This window comes from Trachurus trachurus (assembly GCF_905171665.1).
Source record: "Trachurus trachurus genome assembly, chromosome: 16".
NCBI lineage: Eukaryota > Metazoa > Chordata > Actinopteri > Carangiformes > Carangidae > Trachurus > Trachurus trachurus.
This window is the reverse complement of record NC_139902.1, coordinates 21,171,307-21,191,239: the sequence shown is the minus strand read 5'-3', so window position 1 is coordinate 21,191,239 and position 19,933 is coordinate 21,171,307.

Here is a 19,933-nt window from a genome sequence, read left to right as displayed (position 1 = left end):
ATAATTACTGTAATGATAGCAGTAACACGTTTGTTAGCATTAGCTAAATAAGCTAGCTGGTATTAAAAAAAACCGTCGCTAAAATAGATTAAAAATACCATACTTTCTGGCCAACCTTCATCTGAATAACTCTAAGTTTTGTCTTAATTAAGGTATGTAGGTATTTTAAAAGTGAGATGAATGGAAAACTAAACGAACAGGCTTAATTAGGATACTTGACTGAACACGTGTGTTAGCTAATTTTTTTATTCACCTGCGACATTTCCCCCCCATTTAGCTTTAAGCTAGCTAAAATTAGCTAAAGAAGCTAAACTAGTTTAAATATCGCTGTTTCTTTATTTATTGGTAAACTTTATCATACAAACCTAACTTATTGGATGTTTGTTTCACTGCTCTAGATCAAGGTATGTAGTTACCGGTATTTGAAATATGAGATGAATTTTAGTAATGATAATGATATAGCCTAAATCTAGACGCACCCTAGCGGCAGCAAATATATTTGCTATACATTTTAATGGTATAGTCTGGCTTGTCAGGCTATTATATATGACAAATATCTATGTTTAACTTTCTGAGCATTTTTCAGCCACACAGTGTGAGGTTTTATTCTTCTGAAATGATTGATGATTGATTGATAGGCATTGAATCTCAAAACAACTGCAACTGGAAATCCTGAGAGGAAGTGCATTGTGTGCAGTGTGTTCCTGATGGTATTTAAGCACACAAGACTTTCTCTCACTACTAAAATTTTCAAATGGATTTCTTTAGTTAGTAAAACAACAGCTAGGTTTATTTGATCTGCTTAAAGAGAAATCTACAGTAGCCTCCTCTAGTCTGTTGGAATAGTTAATCAACACATTATAATGCTAGTGGTAAATAATTAATAATATATTTGTAAGCCTGACATTTACCAGCAGTCAGTGCCTGTGCTGAGTGTGTAAACTTTGCCAACATCTCGGCGTAATACATCTTAAATGGGGTCATCTGAACAATTATTAAAGTTTAACAGAGAGCAGATAACAAAATCGAGTGTGCCAACAGCACAAAGCATAATATTGCCACATTTAAAGTATCACCAGCTGTTTCCTAATTTTTACATTTTAATCATTTAAGGAGGGCAGCAGTCAAAAGTCTGGCTTACAAACCCCCTGCTTTGGTGATGGAGGGCGCTGCACAGACCAGTGGCATGACGTCTGCGGAGAATCCTGACATCTCAGTTTTCATGACTCGTGAATGTAAGCCTGAACGTTTATATTAGTAAAATTAAAGTTCTGTTTTCTACCCACTTCTCTGTAAATGTGACATACACCTGTTCTGTCAGACATTAAATATACTTGTCAGTTGCAGTAAAAAGCTTTTTTTTTTATTGCTTTGCAAATATTGATCAAGTTTTATCCTGATTTAAGACTAATGTTGGAATCGGTGACCTATAATTATTGTTTAACATTGACAAACGTACATTTCTTTCCTGGAGTACAGTTAATTGTAGTGGTTTCTTCTTCTTGAGTTTTACATGGGCATACTTTTCAACCAAGAGGCTGTTGTGTTCATGTATTTATGTTTTTGCATTTATATCTCTGAATCATCTCTGAAATGTTTTGATAATTTGACTGTGTCACCCCTACATGTGTGGTGGAGTGCTACATAATACAAATAAGAAATTGTTTGTAAAAGAAGAAGTGTTGTGGATGGTAGAGGTGGTGACTACCATCAGGTTAATTTATGTTGCTTTTATTACAGTGTTGTCGATGGCTCAGCAGCTGCTGAGAAACATAGAGGAGCTGCTGGACTGCTGTACGTTAACAGACCCCTCCAACGTGCGACGGCGCAGAAGGGTAATTGCACTGGCAAGGTGGCAAATATTAGGCCGAACACCAGCGTAACCATGTGTCTGTGTGACATTTACCTCAGTCATTCCCATACATTAAACAAGTATTTTTGTTGGTCAGATCTTAAAGCAGAAATAAGCGATCCGGTCGTTTTGGCTAACTTTCTGTCAGCCAATGGAGTTAGCAGTCCCCGCCCTCGTCCCTACGTCACCACATTCACGCGCATCCCTTGGCTGCACACACAGAGAGGACCGACCCTTTATGCCGTTCTCTCTCCTCATTGGATAAAGGTTGTAGGATACAAGGAAAGTTTTCTCCTCGGCTCAGAGCAGAGTGACTGACAGACCCGTGTTTCAGACCAAACACTCTATATAAGTGATTGCTGTCGGAAGATATAACTATTTAAGACTTATATTAACACAAACATTCCGCTTACTTCTGCTTTAACCACAACAACACATACAATATGCTCTTACATTATGTGCATCAGAGAGGTGTATTTGTTTAATTCATTTCTGTCTTTGAAGCACATTTTGAAGCTATTGCATTCATTCAATACTTACGTCAGAGGTTTTCAGGTGACATGAATCCCACAGTTGCTTAGCAACAGTTTATTTGCTCTCTCAGCAGTAAAACACTAGCTATGTATGTAAACTGAATAGCCATTGATTTAATTTTTTGTTGATGCAGTCGCTACTTGAGTACTTTACCTTTTAATTGTTCCTGTGCACACTAAGCTGAGCCTCTCTACATCTTCCACATGGTCGTCCATCAAATCAATCAGGGGACAAACAAACTGTGAGCATTAATCTTCCAGACCTATTTCCTATATGCCAGAAGAGGCCAACAAATAAATAAAACTTTTTACACAAGTTTTCTGTAGAATGAGAAAAATCCTATTTGCTTTTCAGAATTGCTTTCAGTGCACAGCGGTGTGTTATGTCAGACTTTTGATTCACAGCAACCCTGATAGCTGTGTCTATTTCATCTGCACTTGTTGTCATATTTGTTATGATTGTGGCTGTGGCCCAGTTAGATGACATTCCCAACGTCAATCACTACCAAGGTTGTGATTGGCTCAGTTCTTTCTGCCACTGGAAAAACAGCCATTCATGAAAGTGCTTTGAATCTCTCAACAAAATCGTAGATGTAGGAACTTATCCAGAGGTCTGGAACCAGACTAGCAACATACTAAGTGGGGACTAATTTTCAAGGTATTTCCATCAACAAGCTTACAAGGACATATACACACAAAAACTCAAAGCAAACCCTTGCGTGTATCGTTCTACTTTCTGCATACCATGCATAGTGTGGTTGTCTGATCTACATGTTATTGTGACAGGTTCAGCTGCCATCTGCAACCAGCATAAAGGAGGACGGAGAGGCCCTGATCATAGATGGTCTGAGGTTTGAGAGTGCAGTCAGCAGGGAGGAGCTGAGGAAGCTGAGTTCAAAGGCCGGTGCAGGAGGACGCCAGGGTGACACATGAGTGATGGCTACCTTGGCGGCTTTATCGCATAAGGTCGACGGGTCAGAATACTGGCAGCAGGTAACAATGACAGAGAGACAGACAGAGAGCCAACAAACAACATGATTTAAAATGATGGGAGAAAGACTAACAATTGACATGTGAAGCTCCTTACCGGAGAGACAAAGCAGTATGACACAATGTCGTAAGGTGGATTTAAGCCAGTTTTAGATAAATGTTCCTATTGTTTCTAAATGTTTATGACTATGAAAGTTTAATGTCCTATGAGTTACTGGTTCATTGTTGGTTAATTTTATCTTCAAGAACATTCTTCTTTAGGCTTTTTTTTTTAATTCCCATATTTGGAACAATACTTAGAACATGGACATGTGGTTTAAGCTTTGGATTTATGATTACACTATACACCATGAGGAAATATTTTAGGTTAGAATTACTTTCTAGTGCAGATTAATGGTGTTGCTTTTGCATTAGGTCTTTTGTGTTAGTCTGTTCCAGTGAGGATTGTATGTTTTTGCAGTTGCAGTAGAGCTATATGAATTGAGTATTAACACGATGACATTCAATGTAGTTGTGCTTTGTTTTATTGTACTTAGCTGCTGCCTTTAACTATAGTGTGGGTTATGTACACACATTCTGCCTGTATACAACAACACACTGTATGTTAGATGGCTCTCTCTTTGATTACAGAGCTGTTTGACTATTCAGTGTCCTTCCTGTTTGTACCAAACTGTAGATCATCTTGCTTCCTTAAAAGCACCTCCAGTGCTCTCATTATAGCTAACTTTTGCAGTCCACCGTGCTTTTTAGTGCAGTTGGGTTGAAGAAAAATGGTATAATAAATAAAAATGGCAGTGCTATACTTGTATATCCGAAGGTCCACAAGAAATCTTAAAATCCCATAATTGAATAACCTTTCGTCAAGACCTTTAGAGTTCATAAATACAGTTTACTGCATGGGAGGATGATTATGACAGCGCAATCTCTAAAATGTGTTTCTATTTCTCAGTCCCTCAGTCTACCATTTAGAAGTGTTTCCTGGTAGGTCCATTATTTACTTTCTTGTAAAATCCCTGTGAACGTCGAGGGGTGTTTCTGTGCTGCTGTAGCTCGTTACAAAGTAAAGTACCCCAGCAATAGCCAGTTTGTTAACTTAATTTATAAATAGCACCCTTAATTTGTTAAAATAGAATTAAATGAATAAACCTCTTTTGTGAATTAATTGTCAAATATCTCTTCAATGGTGAAAATGAGACATAGAAATCATCCTCATCCTGCCTCACCATATAACACCCTGCGTTAAGTGGGGAAGCACTGAAGGCTGTTTGGTTCTCAAATGAACAAACAAGATCTGCCAGTAGATGAACAAGTGTCAGAACATCAATGTAACCAATTAACAAACTCTCAATTACAATGTCTGCTGAACGATTAAGCCCAGAAGTTTACCAAACGTTAACATACCAAACAAGACTGACATAATGTATGCAAATAAGGTCATTATTATGCATGTGCTAGTTCAGTGCCCAAATTAAGTGCTTGTTCGGAGCACTCTGGATGTGTTTGCATGCGTGAGCTCTATGACAACATATTACAGACATAATGGTCACTTGAAAAATCTAATTAGTTTTACATTTGGCTGTAAGCTATAGTAGTCACTGGAACGCAAATACAGCTTGAATTAAATTTAGTAACTATTCAAAGCCGTAGCAGAAAGAAATACCTCTGTGTTTTAAAGAATCAAGGCAAGGGTTTTATGATAAATTGTTTGGATTTATAATACGCAGACACACTCACACTGTGTACACAAACGCAAGCATCTTGTAATCAGGACAAGTGGAAGAAAAAGTGGTAGAAAAGCTTCGACAGATGCTGAATTAGTAATGACAGAAGTTGCAGATTGACTGTGTTGATTGTCATGTTTTTGTCGTAAAGTGCTCAATGAATTATTTATGTTACAGCCCATGTAATTAGATGTTGATGGGAAAAGACTGGAATTGGGAAACTCAAGCACTTTCTGTTCTTTGGAAATGATTAATCAGACGCTTGGTCTTTAATCATTTTTGACAATTTTAGGCCTTTGAACCCTTCAAGCTGAGATGGGTGCGGTGGCCACCTCTTCACAGCAGCTTATGACAGATTGACACTGCTGTATTGGGTGATATTTTCTGGTTTATGATTGCAGTTGTGGTTTGTTTGGTTGATCCTCTCATGCCTGTTTTTGATATAAACATCTGCTGCCAATAAATCTGAACTGATGGAGCCGAGAGTCCTGAGGCACCAGCACATGCATGCTGTGATCGTTTTCTACCAGAGGAGGGTGCTGTTTCTTTGTAATTGTACTTCTTGCATCTGGTGCTTGTGCACCAGGCACTCAAGTGATTATAATGGATAACAGCGAGACATTCAAAAGCATATGGAACTTAGTCAAGAGGAGATGTGAGGCTGAAGGTTGGACGCCTACCCGGTTGTCTCTTATGGTCTTGTAAATCCTTGAGTTAGACCCTTATGAAATTAGTGGAGAATATAGACGTACAGAATATACTCTCCTTTGTCACTTGGCAAAGTAGAACATATTCTCTCCTTATTAATCACCAGTAAGACGTGTATGGATGGTGGGGGTCACTGTATACCCTCTGTGATCCCTTTTTCTGCAATATAACACCCCATCAACTACCACTGCACTACTGCAGTTAAAGTTAAGATCAATGATGCCAGTGGTACAGTCATATATCACACTGCTGTCTCAGAGTTGTTTCACACTGCTGAACTAAACTGCACCAACACAAATTACACCCACAGACGACGTGACCCCAGCACTTCTCTCTCTCCTTCCCCTCTCTCTCACTGTTTTTAAAAACACTCGGGAAGTTTCACAGCTGTGAATTGCATGTGGTGAAGACTTATCGCCTATCAGTTGTGTGTCAAGCTGCAGTGGGAAGAATGGTGTTGTAGATTTTTGTTAGGGTGGATAGGAGTGGTGTGCTTTTGTACCCTTGATTTTGAAAAACATATTGAGATGCGAAAATGGCTCGACTAAACACTGCATCAAGCGTTTGTGCCTTGAACAAAATGTTTAGCCTCAGAACACAGTTTGGATGTAGAGTTCATGAGCATTATTGGCAACCCACATATTGTGCTTCAGAGCTGTTGTGTAGTAAAGTGCACTCTTCTGTTTACTGATTCATTATAGACCCTGAAACTGTGCCATATAATCGGGAACTGGCCTTCTTTAGACAGCACAGAGGTCAGCCATATCCAAGGCCCCGCTATGTGTTTCAGTACAGCAGAGGGCATCCCTGTAGACTGAATGAGCAGAGCTGCAGCAGGGCATCCAAGGCCCTTTCTTTGTTTTTGCTGAGCCAATTAGAGAGAGATAGCATCTGCTGTGAAAGAAGAACAATGGCTTGTTCACTGTTATGTTTGAGACCATGAGCGTAAGTGTGTGTGTGTGTGTGCGTAAATAGTTTGCGTGTGTGTGTGTGTATCTGTAGGCAAGTTACTGATTATGCATATGTGTGTGTGTTAGCCACAGTATATGAGCATGTGGAGTATGTGTGCTGAATTGTAATAAGAGAGAGAGGAGTATATACAGCAGTAGAGAGAAACAAAAAAAACAACTGCTTACAAAGACAGACAGCATATGGCTTCATCTACAGTGATTTTCTCAAGCCTCACACTTACAAACGTACACAAATCACCACAGGGGCAAATATAAATGCCTGCATTCGTGCACCAAGGCACATACAATACTTGTAATTACCACTGTTGACTGACAGCCTGGCTTCTACACAATTAGTTTGTGTCCTCTCTCCAACTTCTGTGAAACTTTTTGTCAGGAAGTGCTGTGATGATTTCACAGTGGGCCATAACACTCCATCTCTCCAAAGGACCTGGAGGTCATTAACCCCTACCTGCTGCTGTCTGGAGCTGTGCAGAGTTTGATGACTCTTCTTTTCTAGCTAAGGAAGGAAAACAGAGAGGTGTGTGTGTGTGTGTGTGTGTACGTGTGTTTAGCAGAGCTAGCTAGCACCCCTGGTTTGGCCAGCCGGCTCCACCATATGGCCACATTTATCATGTATCGCACTGTTCATTAAGACTGCCCTTGCTGGCTGCAGACGCGCTGCTGGGGGCCTCAAGCTCACCTCAGAAAGGCTGTGGACGACTGACCGCAGTCCACTGTAATTTTGGGTGTGAATGCTGCAAAATTATATACAGCTGAACACCATTAATCAAAGCTCATGTTGAATCAAGGGAAAATACTGATTCAATTCACTTTGAAATGTATTGTGTTTAATTGAAATACAATAGTTTCTTGTATCCAAATAGCCTGTGTGTTAAAGCTTTGAGAGGACGAGAATATCAGTTGTGTGGGGATGGTCTCACACCGTGAACTGTTCTTCATGCCGTGTGACATGTTTTTGTTACATAACATAACGACATCTTAGCAGTTTTACGGAAGTCTGCCCTTGGAGTTAATCATTGAAGAAAGATTGTTTTATAATTTAAAAAAAAGATGTGATGATTATAATACAGATATTTATTACACATATTATATTAATGACTGTTACATTCATCAACTTATCTTCTTACTTTGCAGTGATTAGTTAACTTGATTGATGAATTGTAAAATGAATGCTCAACTATTTTGATAATATGTTTTTTATATTATTTAGTATTTTTCGAACAGGAAAGATTCTCATATTGTGAGGAAAAGTAAACAAGATTCTGGGGAATTTTGGAATGTTAATTAGGGAAGCATGTGGCATCAGATTGTTCATTGTTTCAAAGGGATAGTTCACCCTAGAATTATATTTCGCTCATTATCTACTAGGCTTGGGCGATAGGACGAATGTATCGCCAATCGACCACCGGCTGAGTCCGTCACGGTTGATTTAATTTTTGGCGATTGTCTGGGCGATTTTTTTTGCATTTTATTTCGCCAAATTAATGGTCTCTTTAACTAGCTAAATGCTGCTCCACAGAATTCAACTCTAATTTACATGGAGCACAATTCAAAGCGTGCGTAAATTGGATCTGGCAGCTATGTAATATGTAGGCTATGTTATTCACACTGATTTCCGACGAGTCTGAATTATTTTTAGAAGAGCGTTATGGCTGTGATGTTTTATGATATTCAGTGTGCCCTTATTTTGAAATCCTTGTACCGGGGGTTACTGTTACCAAGGATACTGAAATAAAAGTAGCGAAGCTCCGGACAGAGTTGCGGTGATTGTATCCACGTTATGATACGTTATGAAAACACATGTGTCTATCACAACAACGGATTATCAAGCTGATTATCCATACGAAAGGTAGGCTGCCGGTTCTCACGGCCCGGACTTCTGCCAATAGTTTTTTTTTTTTTTTTTTGAGGGTGTGTGAGTGTGTGTGTGTATGTGTGTGTATGTGCGCCGAGCGGACCCGTCTTATAGAGACACGCGTCTATGGGACAGGCTTTTATTTAATTTAGAACAAATCTTATGCTCAGCAGAGATGGAAAATATATAGTCTAATTATATAATAAAATGGTTCTGTTGTTTGGATACTTTGGATCCAGCAGCATTCATTTACAAGTCAGCACCAATTAAACTACTTTTAAATAGCCTAAACGTAAACATTTAATAACTCGGGTCAGGTCGGAGTCGGACCACAGGCTTCTTCTTTTTTTCTTTCTTCCTCACAGGAGAAATGAGGTGTGCGCTGCGCTGCGCTCACCTCGCTTCTCTCTGACGCGTCTGGTGCTCTGGTTGTGACTGATCTGCTGCCTTGAATCCGCCCTTTATACGTGCGCGTTCACAGATTCACAGCAATTCTGTTGAAATTATAAATTTATCTATCACCTGCGCTCTGCACACATGTCATAACGGCCGAATATATCGTCAACCGCCGATTTAAAGGGGTACGGTGGCCGATTGAAATTTTTTTACCTATCGCCCAAGCCTATTATCTACTCACCCTCATGTTGACTAAGGGCTGGAAGAATTTTCAGAGTCCACCGTCCCTTCTCTGAGTTACAGGGGGTCTTGGCGTAGCAGTGCATTTCAATGCAACGGTTGCAAAGGGACACCAGAGCTCTTCGTAAAAAAACACACACAAAAAAACATCCAAATACCTCCATGATGCTCGTATGTAATGTCCGTCTTGTGCTGAAGCCCCAAATTGCGTAATTGTCCCGAAAAAAATTAAATAAGTCTATATTTTAAGCTTGTTTGTAGCGGAAGCTTCTCGAAGCTCCTCTTCCTGGTCCGTCCAAATCTCGCGTGATTCGCAGTAACCGCACTGACGCCGGCGCAAATCACGCGGCGCAAAATGGTGTCCCTTTGCAACCGTTGCATTGAAATGCACTGCTACGCCAAGACCCCCTGTAACTCAGAGAAGGGACGGTGGACTCTGAAAATTCTTCCAGCCCTTAGTCAACATGAGGGTGAGTAGATAATGAGCGAAATATCATTCTAGGGTGAACTATCCCTTTAACCTACACATCAACAAGGACTTCTTGTACATCTACAAGGCGTGAGAAATTTTCACTGGTAGAGAGATAATGATGAATGATCAACAGTCTCTACTAAAACCACATACTGTAGTGTGTCAAGATTTGGTCTGTAGTGGTAACACTTTTTATTCCTAAGAAGCACATGAAAAGCTTGTCTACCTTGAAACATGACATTTCTTGTTACATAAAGGAGACGGGAAATTTACATTTTAGACGTAATGTATTAATCAAGTGCAAATAGTGCTGTGATTAACATATCAGTCTTGTTCCCTGGGCTAACTGTGGCAGTGGAAAATAATTACCTGAGCAGTTTTATTTTTTTGATCTGCACTTCATGCAGCATGTCAGACTGTATTTACACCGGCATGCACACATAATCTTTGACTGCCTGATGTTAGTTGTATTTATTTTATTTAAAGACAGACAACACCCTGATTAAAGACAGAGAAATAAAGTAGGGCTGACAGCCAGATCCCAAAGCCGTTCCCACCTGAACCAGAGAACACAAAACACTTTACTCACCAATACAATAGATTAACTGGAATTTTCCCTGGTTGATGGTGTGTGGTATGGTGTCTGGAGTGGAACTAGTGCATCTCCTTTGTGCAAAACAAAGCCATTTCTCTCCGTCTCTCCTGCTTTGTTTATTTGTTTGTTAGTTTCCCAGTATTATTTTATTTTTAACCTCTATTTAACACAATGAGTTGGACTGGAGTATTCCCTAATTGTCAGTACTGATTATATGTCCAGTGTTGTTCTTGTTTTGTTTCAATTGTTGGGGGTAACTTTAAGATACCTTTGGCCTCTTAAAGCGGTGGCCAGCCAGAACTTTGTATCTCTTTGAGAATGTTTACCAGACAAAACAGGAGGCAGGAGACAGTGGAGGAGCAGACAGGAAACAAGAATAAAGACAGGGGCATAACAAAGGACCCTGGCAGGAATCGAAACAGGGTTATTGGGGCTTGTGCCTTCAGCATTGCACATACACCAGAGTGCCTGTGATAGTAACACTCTAGTGTGAGAAATAATGGCACGAGCAGCACAGAAATATCTACCCTGATGAAGCGTTCACACTGCCTGCTGGTGAAGAATCGAAGAACATTAAGCCCTGCTGAAGATCTGGATTTGATCTGGAGGGGGATTCGTGATGAGCTCACTGGATGCACCCATTGGACAGCTGGTTCTAATGAAATTCAAGGTAGAAGGGGTGGTGGGTTACATCAAAATAACTCTCAAAAGACAGATGAAAACAACAAGGAGTCAAATAACAGCAATGAAATGATTGGCTCACGGAGGCTGTGGCAAAATCAGTCAGTCAGGGAACAGAGTTGGAAGCGGAAAAGAAAAAAATCTCAATAACAGAAAGAGGTTGTGTCTGACATTACTAGTATTGCTGCTACTACTAGTTTTAATTTAACTTTGTGTATGTTTTAAACACCAAGTATAGGATTTAAAATTTGTCCACCCTGGTGTGGCCAATAACTTTCTGGCCTTGATCAGTGTGATCGTGGCGATTCATCCTATATCAGCGGGGATCTTTCACTCCATGCTGCTCGTGTGGAGACTGTGAGGCCAGCTGTTGTTTCAGCGAGTCCCTGTTAAGCCTCAAAACATCTAACAGCAAGCATGACTGAACTGCCCTCCGAAGATCACAGACTGTTGTTGTGCCTGTCATTTTTATCTCTGGAAGAAGTCTTTGCATTTCTCTCCCACTCTGTGTAACACTCTTGATTTTCTCTCATCCTGCCTGTCCGTCTTCCTCTGTCTCTTCTTGACGGTTTGACAGTGTGACAGCGGTTGAGAGATGTCTGCAGTCTTGTGGGGGGGATGTCAGCAGGAGTGAGATGTCTGTCTTGGCACCACTGATTGCTCCATGTGTGGGTGTGTGTCCATGCTTGTGTGAATTCAAAGCTTGTGTGTTGATACTGGAGGTGTGCTTATGTGTTGCATATTGAATATCAAAAGAGGGAGTTTGTTAATCCCTGCATTTCTGTTTTTATAAATTGCCAGTTGCTTGAGCAAGCTATGATGATTGAGAGTGAAAAATATTTGGTAAGACAGAAGTTTGTCTTGATTGGAGCACCTCTATGAACAATGTCTCTGTGATGTTTCGGTTGTGGCAGCCAAGTTGTTTTGAAAAATCCAGCTTCATATACTGCACTGACAAGTGATACCTGGCTTTTCCAGATTGTGAAAGAAATTTATTTTATTTCAGGAAAAAAAAACACAATATATGCAAATGCTATGATGATGATAGACTCCAATTAGGACATGGTTTTTCCAGCTTTTTAGTATTTTGAACTAGCTATAAAGAACAGTGGTTTGAAGCAAACATCTACGTTTATAAGAGTTTGTAAGTTTTGCTATGGCTACAAAGTTAGCATAAGCATCAACAGCTATTTGTTTACAAGTCCAGAGGAAATGTTGTGAGTTCAGCTTCCAACTTCCTTCCTTTACTTGGTAAAATATGTCCCCAGTGGATGAAAGCAACACCCATGCAAACTCTTGTCTTTATCACATTCTTTTGCTGAAATTAACATGCAGCGCTACTTGGAGGGTGCATAACAACCTCTTACCTTATGAACACAATAATGGTGGACACTCTTGTCAAGCGATATTCACTACCACCTACTCCCAGCAAGAAACCATCCTTGGCAGCAAAGATAACTTGCACATAGCTCCTATAACAAGCTATTGGACACAGCTTGTTATTCATAAGTACTTTTAAATACTGCCTCTACCCTCTGCAGTTAAAGGGGAACTATGCAAGTCCGGTCTCTTTTCCGCTGTTTTGCTAACCCTCCTCCCGGCCATGAGCATTTGTTTTTTTAACGAAGCCGGCGAGAAAGCCATCCATGGAGCAGTGGATAACATTATATATCATATACAATGTTACAATGTGTAGGCCTGAAAAGCTGAGAGCCTCCATTCTCCCTCGGAACAAGTCACAAGTCATTTATTTAACCATCACAATTACTCTGAAGCTGTTTAATTAAGGTGAAAATGTAGGTATAGTTAAGCTAAAAATCCTGCATAGTTAATTCCTTAACCTTGTAAATAGACATTAATTACTAATATGCATTTTGGTCTAGTAGAGGATTGGCAGAACTAAGAAAAGAAAGTGTGCTTTGACATTTTACAAAGTCACATTAGGGATGAGGCTAGAGGCTTTGTAGAAAGACTAAATAAACTACACAAAAATCGTGTCTGTTGGTGCAGATGTAGAAGTCTCAATTTTTACAGCTTATAAAAGCAGTTCCACTTTTTTCTCATTCCCCTGTCAGATCCACAGTGCATGGTATGACAGATTATACGGAGGTATCAAAGCACAGGAGTTTCTTTCTGCTCTGTCCCACACTGAAGTATTCTGTATGTCTGTGTACCCAGGTGTATTGAGCGACATAGACCTTTAGGACATGAAACCTTTTTAAAATCTCTTTAGGTGTTTCAATCAGTTGCACCAAAAATCACCTCGCAGCAAGTGAGAATACTGTTAACTCTTCTCGTGGCTCTGATAATCAGTTATACTACATATAATTTGTGTTTATAACCCTTCCACTAATTTCCTCTGACTTCTAATAGAAGGCTGAGTTACCATTAAGACAGAAGCACAAAGCAACCACAGTCTTTGCTGTTTTGTTTGAGAAGGATGTGACAGTAGAAACTTTGTAGTTACAGAGCAGAGCAGTTTGTTGAGCTGTTATTATAAATCTAATAGCAGTGTTCATATCCTCTCCTTTTCCTTGGACTCATGTTCGATCAAAGTTATTATTTTTACTAGGTAGCCAACTGCACCGTATATTATGCAGTACTTTGTTTATGCTCAGCTATTCCACTACTGGCATCAGTAGAGATGGGTTTAAAAATGTTTTAATTTAATTTAATTTGAGCACTGGCTTCTTTGCTTAACAACACGAAAATAAAACAAAGCAACACTGCTTGGATCAGAGTTTTTATTAATATTGGTGAAGAAGGCAGGCATTTAATCAAACAGTCATACAGCTTTCATGAGGAAATAAAAAAGTGCCCAGTCAGAAGTCAGAGTGTCTGGCCTCAGTCACCAAAGAAAAAAAAGAGATGAGGAGAAAGAAAGTGAAAAGCTATTAAGTGAATATATTTCCAACAAAATTGCATAATTTTAGCACAAAAAGCTGGACATATTTCTCAAGTGCAAAACTCTCTACACTTGCATAATACCATCCTCAGTTCAGATATTACCTGGATGAGTTCGGTAGACCAGTTCAAGTGGTTGATGCTACAATAAAGCAACTGACACACATACACAGTTGAGTGGATGTGTGGACACCGATAAGGATGAAAGAGTGAAACCATGACCATGGCATAATATTAATGACAGACTGAATTGCATATAACCTTTAATGACAAAGGAAACCCTTATTACAGTCGAGAGGGAAAACCCTGTGACGGCTGGTCTGCATTCTTAGGATGATAAACAAATCAGATTTTATGTCTGTGTGTGTGTGAGTGTGTGAGTGAGAGAGAGCGAGGGAGAGGGAGAGGGAGTGAAGGAGTTTTCAAGTGCAGTGGAATTTCCCTGATCCTTGTGTTTCTATCAGTGGAATTACCCCTCAGGACACCTGATGCTTTATAGCAGAGCTAACACACACACACACACACACACACACACACACACACACACACACACACACACACACACACACACACACACACACACACACACACACACACACACACACACACACACACACACACACACACACACACACACACACACACACACACACACACACACACACACGCCAAGTCAAAGTGCAGAGAATTATTTGTCTGCTTGTGTCAGAGCCTTGTTGTTGGGTCACAGATGTGCTCCCATATGTCATACTCAGGTGACATATATCAAACTAATCACTACGAAGCACTATAAAAGGAAAAGTTGCTGTCAGTCTTCATGCTTTAAACACTTCTTTATAAGGACCTTTTTCTCCTCTTTAGGTTTCAGATCCTACAGGAACAGAAAAAACATAATTCATACAGGTCATGCAGTTATTTACTGAAATAGACATCTCAGATTTCTCTAAAGGTCATGTAAATTCAGCCCAAAAAGACATCTTATAATACCAAAGTTTTTAACTGGACTAGGATGTGCTCATATTTCAGAAAATCACCACTTAATCCCCTTGCTTTATAGTATTTTTAAGTTACAAAATCATAGTGGTGTTAATATTAGTAGTATTAAATCACAGTGATGTTAATACTATGTTTTACCTCATGTCACATGAGCTTTGTGTGGATTATTGTACATGTGCAGCACAGTGATAGCTCTGTTGCATTTATATGAGTCCTACTATGTACACACAGAACTACATACAGTATAGGCATAAATTCTGAGGCTGATTCTATGCCATTAAATGCCTCAGGCGCTTCAGTTTTGTTTTCTATATGGGGCCCTAATCAAAGCCAGCTCCAGCCATCCTGCCGGCACCCACACACAGAGACTATGGACTGGAGTATGATGTTATTTTCCAGGCTGAGCTAATTGTCTCTGGGGCTCGGTTCTCTCTCTCTGGTTGCAGTTGGACTTTGCTCTGTTACACGATGCAGGCACGGGTCCCTGGGAAGGCTCTAATGAAGAGTTATGAGAAGCTGGATGCCTCTTGGCTGTAGAGGGAGAGATGGAGGGAGGACACAGGGGAAGATGGAAGATGGGAGTGAAGCATGGAAGGGTGAAGACAGAGGCATAGAAGATGGTGGAGGGGAATGGAGGTATAGATAGCATGAGGTGAGGCAGAAGGATGGATAGAGAGAAAGAAAGCACATGATGCTGTGGGACTTAAAGTCTGTTGCTGTAGTAAAAAACTCTGCCCGTTCTGCTGCTTCACAACACGTACTGCACTGAATCGGGGTTTCATGACTCGATAAGCGTGCTGAAAGTTGCCATGAGATGTTATTGTACTTAAGTTTTGCATCTTCATGGGAAATGTCCCTTGCTGACTGACTGATTTATGGACTAACTATTGTTGCATCAAGGTGAATGCAGCCGGATGGGTTGGAGTTTCCCCATTGGTCGTTGCTCTTTCAAAAATGATTTGATGCCAAAAAACAATATTGGCAATCTAGCAGCTTAGTTGCTAGATTAACTAATTGATCAGACCCTTCTATTAACTTTTATCAAAAAGCACCCAGTGACAGATCTAGCAGCTTTATGGGAAAACTATAGCTACTTTCTATAGACAGCAAATCACCACTAATACACTAATCACAAGATCAGGATTCCCCACTGCAGGCACACCTCGTGATACTGACTGAATGGCAGCTGATTTACAGTACCTTATACGAATATGCATAACTTTATTTATCCCCAAAGGGAAAATCATTTGTCTGTCAGCTCTTCACCATTTGCAGAAGAATCAAAAAAGCCTGATGGCTAAAGGAACAAAGGATCCTCTATATTTCTTAGTCCTGCAGCAAAGACAGAGGAGCCGTCCTCCTGCTTTCCTGGCCCATCAGGTTGCCATGAAGTGGATGATCCAAGCCGTCCAGAATGGCCTCCACCACATCCATCAGTCCATTAGGGAAAGTGAAATCACCTGATATTATTAAAAATGCCCCAGGATGTTTTGTCTGTATCCTAGCAATGACTTTATGGAGAACTTCAGATGGAACTTCAGCAGTTGCCATTGGGTGGGATGTGCACACGTAGGCTATTGTTATGATTTGGGAAAAAACAAAACAAAAAGTCTGCTTTCTGGGACTTCACCAATATCTCCAGCTCTTCATCACTCTTGTTGGGCAGAGAGTTGATATTTCCCATGATGACTGATGTCAGAAAGGACTGATAGTACATCTCTACTTCTAAGCCTTCATCTTTGCACCACCAGCAGCACAGCAACCACAAAAGCACCTCTTCATTTCAGCTGGAGAAGGGTGGCATCCTCCAGATCTGCTCCATTTTCAATGAAAGAAGCTCCTATCTTGAAGAATCTCCTCTCTCCACAGAAGTATCCATCAGTAGTTGACAAAATATGACAAAACCACAACAAAAATAAAACAATCGTCAAAAACTCAGAGCTACCAGACTTTGGAGCGCATGTTCTGGAATCGTTATATGTAAATATATATCCAAAATCACAACACAACTGCTGTCTTTAACTAATGTACAATATTTGGTGATTTTCTAAGATGACGTCACATTTATGAAGTCAGGATTTTATCAGCAGCACTGCAGCAGCTTGAAAATGGCGTCTGCTGGTTAACATGTGGCTGTGTTTCAATCACTGTTTCATACTAGCTATTGTCTGATAATAGAAGAATAGGAGTAACAGAATAGGAGAGAAGTAGACAGATAAAAGGCTGAAATTGTCTGACACTGGGCACAATGGAAATGGTCTACAATGCGGTCCAGATATATTTTGTCCTAGTCCTTTTATATAACATTCGGAGCTTCTGCCTGGTTGCCAGCACCTCGGTTTTACTGTGTGCTCTGGAGCGCTAACATGAATTATCCTCAGATTGTAGAAGTTGGGTGTTTATGTCTATGTCTAGCCTGCCTTTACGAGTCTGTTTAAAAAAAAAAAAATCTGTCCATCTTCTCTCCGTTTACCTATCTATCTCACAAATATGTGTTTGCATAGCTATGTGAGTGCTGTCTGCCTTTTTCTTTCTCTTACCTTTTCCTGCCTTTTTTGTGTTTGTGTCTTGTGGTAGGTGAGTATCTTGTTTTTATTATAACCCACAGCTGGTGCTTTGAAAGAAATCTAAATGATTTCAAAACAAAGTGCAGGATTTATTAAGTGTCTGTCTTCTCAGGCCATTTAATGCATAACATGTCCTTGCATATTGTGTGTATGCCAATTCAATTATTTTCTCATATATTGTCACCTTTTGCTGGAAATAAACCCAATAATGAGCATGTTAATAAGGATTGAGTGTCAGCACTTAGGTAGTTATTTTCTTATTTTGATTATGTTTGATAAAAATGTTCTGAACTCAAGTACATACTGTAAATCATTGAGTCTGAAATAACTGAGTGTTGAATTCACCAAGGAACATAAACAACAGAAAAAACACATATTGGCCGCCAAAAGGTTTTCCAACAGGTACATTCATGGTATATTTCCAGTGCATACACCTTGTATTTAGTTGCAAACCTGGGTTCATAAACTTGTATGAGCTGGCAGCTTCAGATCAACAGTTTTGTTGGTTGCAACATGTCAGTGGAAATTAAAATGAAATCCTGGAAATTAAATGGAGCCTTGAAAAACTATTAGATTCTTCCTCCACAGTTATTTTCAGTTTTTCTTGCATTCTTTACAAAAAACCTTTTGCTGCTCCCCTACAATATGTGCAGGACAGAGCAGCTTCAGCCATTTTGATTTCAGATGTGGTCGGCCTGGGTCGCGCCCTCTGAGAGTAGAGAAGGCTCTTTCTGTCCCCTTGCAGGAGAGAATCCTTTCTTTAACTTCCTCGCTTAATTCTGCCTTCACTGGAGTCTAAATGTCAGCCAGCTCGAGAGAGAGCGAGAGACAGAGAAAGAGAGGGGGAGATCTGCGGTCTGCTGGGAGAAAGCCATTGAAAGCATACATGATGACACACTTCCCCCATTCAGTCTGATGAGCTATTGAAAAGCAAGATGACATTTTGCAATAATACACCATATAGCTCCAGAGTTTAGCGGGATGAAACATTATTCATAAATATGTGATGCCTGGCATTTATTGATGTTTGTGGCTCGATTTGCTGTCAAATCATTCTTGGTTTCAGTTGGAGTTTTATTTGCGCGGAAATGTGCCGCACCTTGACAAAGCAATGAACCACGACAGCGAGCTGTTATAATCAGTTATACAACCACATTGTTTAGCCCAAGGAATGTAAAGAGTCACAGTGAATAATATGACAAGATTTATAAGCACCCAACCCCCTCCGTATAATTATGAAAAATGATGCATTGTATACGTGTGTGCGAGCACACCCATGTGATTTTTCGAGGTTACAGAACACCAAAAATTGAGCTCAGGCTTCAGCTTTGTGTCCTAGTTACGGCGGAGATTCTGCTACATCAGCCTGCACACGAGCCTGCAGAATCAGTTTTAGGTGATGAGAAAAAAATGATTTCGTTGACGTAGTTTCCCAAGAGAGAGTGTTTGAAAACTCTGAAAACTGCATCTTGTACTTGATGCGTGTGTGTGTAGCTGTGTGTGTGCCAGCATACATGCGTCAGGTGGAACACTAACAATGCAGTGATTGGGGAAATCAGTTTGCCTTTTTGGGAACTGCAGGCTAGATCATGCTATTATGCTTGTCCTCTTTCCTCGCCTGCATCCCTCAATCTTTACCCTTTTCACCTTCCTCTCTGTGTCGTCCTCTTCCATCTGTCCTCTCTCTGTCAGAAGAGGAGTACATGTTATTTCCTTTTATGTTCCCAAATCGGTGTGAAGTCCCCATGAAGGGTAGTAGATTAGTGCCATTCTCATCCAGATAATTTTAACAGCTGCAGTGATGCTGGTGCTGCCGACATCTGAAGCCTCTTGTCTCCTGAGAGACACTCTGGCTGTTGGTTGAATTTCTGTCGCTTCAGATCAGCCCAGCTGGAGAAACACTAAACAGGCACATTTTATTCGCTTCGGGCCTCCACGGATGTTCTGGCTACACAATGCTGGAGCCGCAGTATCAACAAAGTATTGACTGTTGCATTCAGGGGACCAGAGCGAATACCAAGGGGGCTTGAATTAAATTTTATAGAAAAAGGGAAAGAAGAGGGGGGAAAAGAGGCTTGTTGAGGAGAGCAAAATAGCTGCTGGTTTGGATTGACTAAGCATGTTGTCATTCAAATTTGTGGAATTTAATACTCTGTGGGTTCAAGTGCAGAGAAAGAAAGCCCATTAAAGTTGTCATCATGGACGAAACTTCCAGTCAGGCTGGTGTGAGGGTTCAAATCGAGGCATGTAGTGGTTGTTACGGAGGATTGTCTGAGGGTGGACACCTGTAGATATTATACAGAGGGCAGTGTAATTACTCAAAGCTGAGTCATTTGAGTCTATTGAGTCTATTGCTTTGTCTCCTTCCCCTGTCATGTCCAAAGTATTTAGTAAATGCTCAGGCCTGCATGTACTGTAACTCCGAGTAGTTCTGTGGAAAACTGGATTT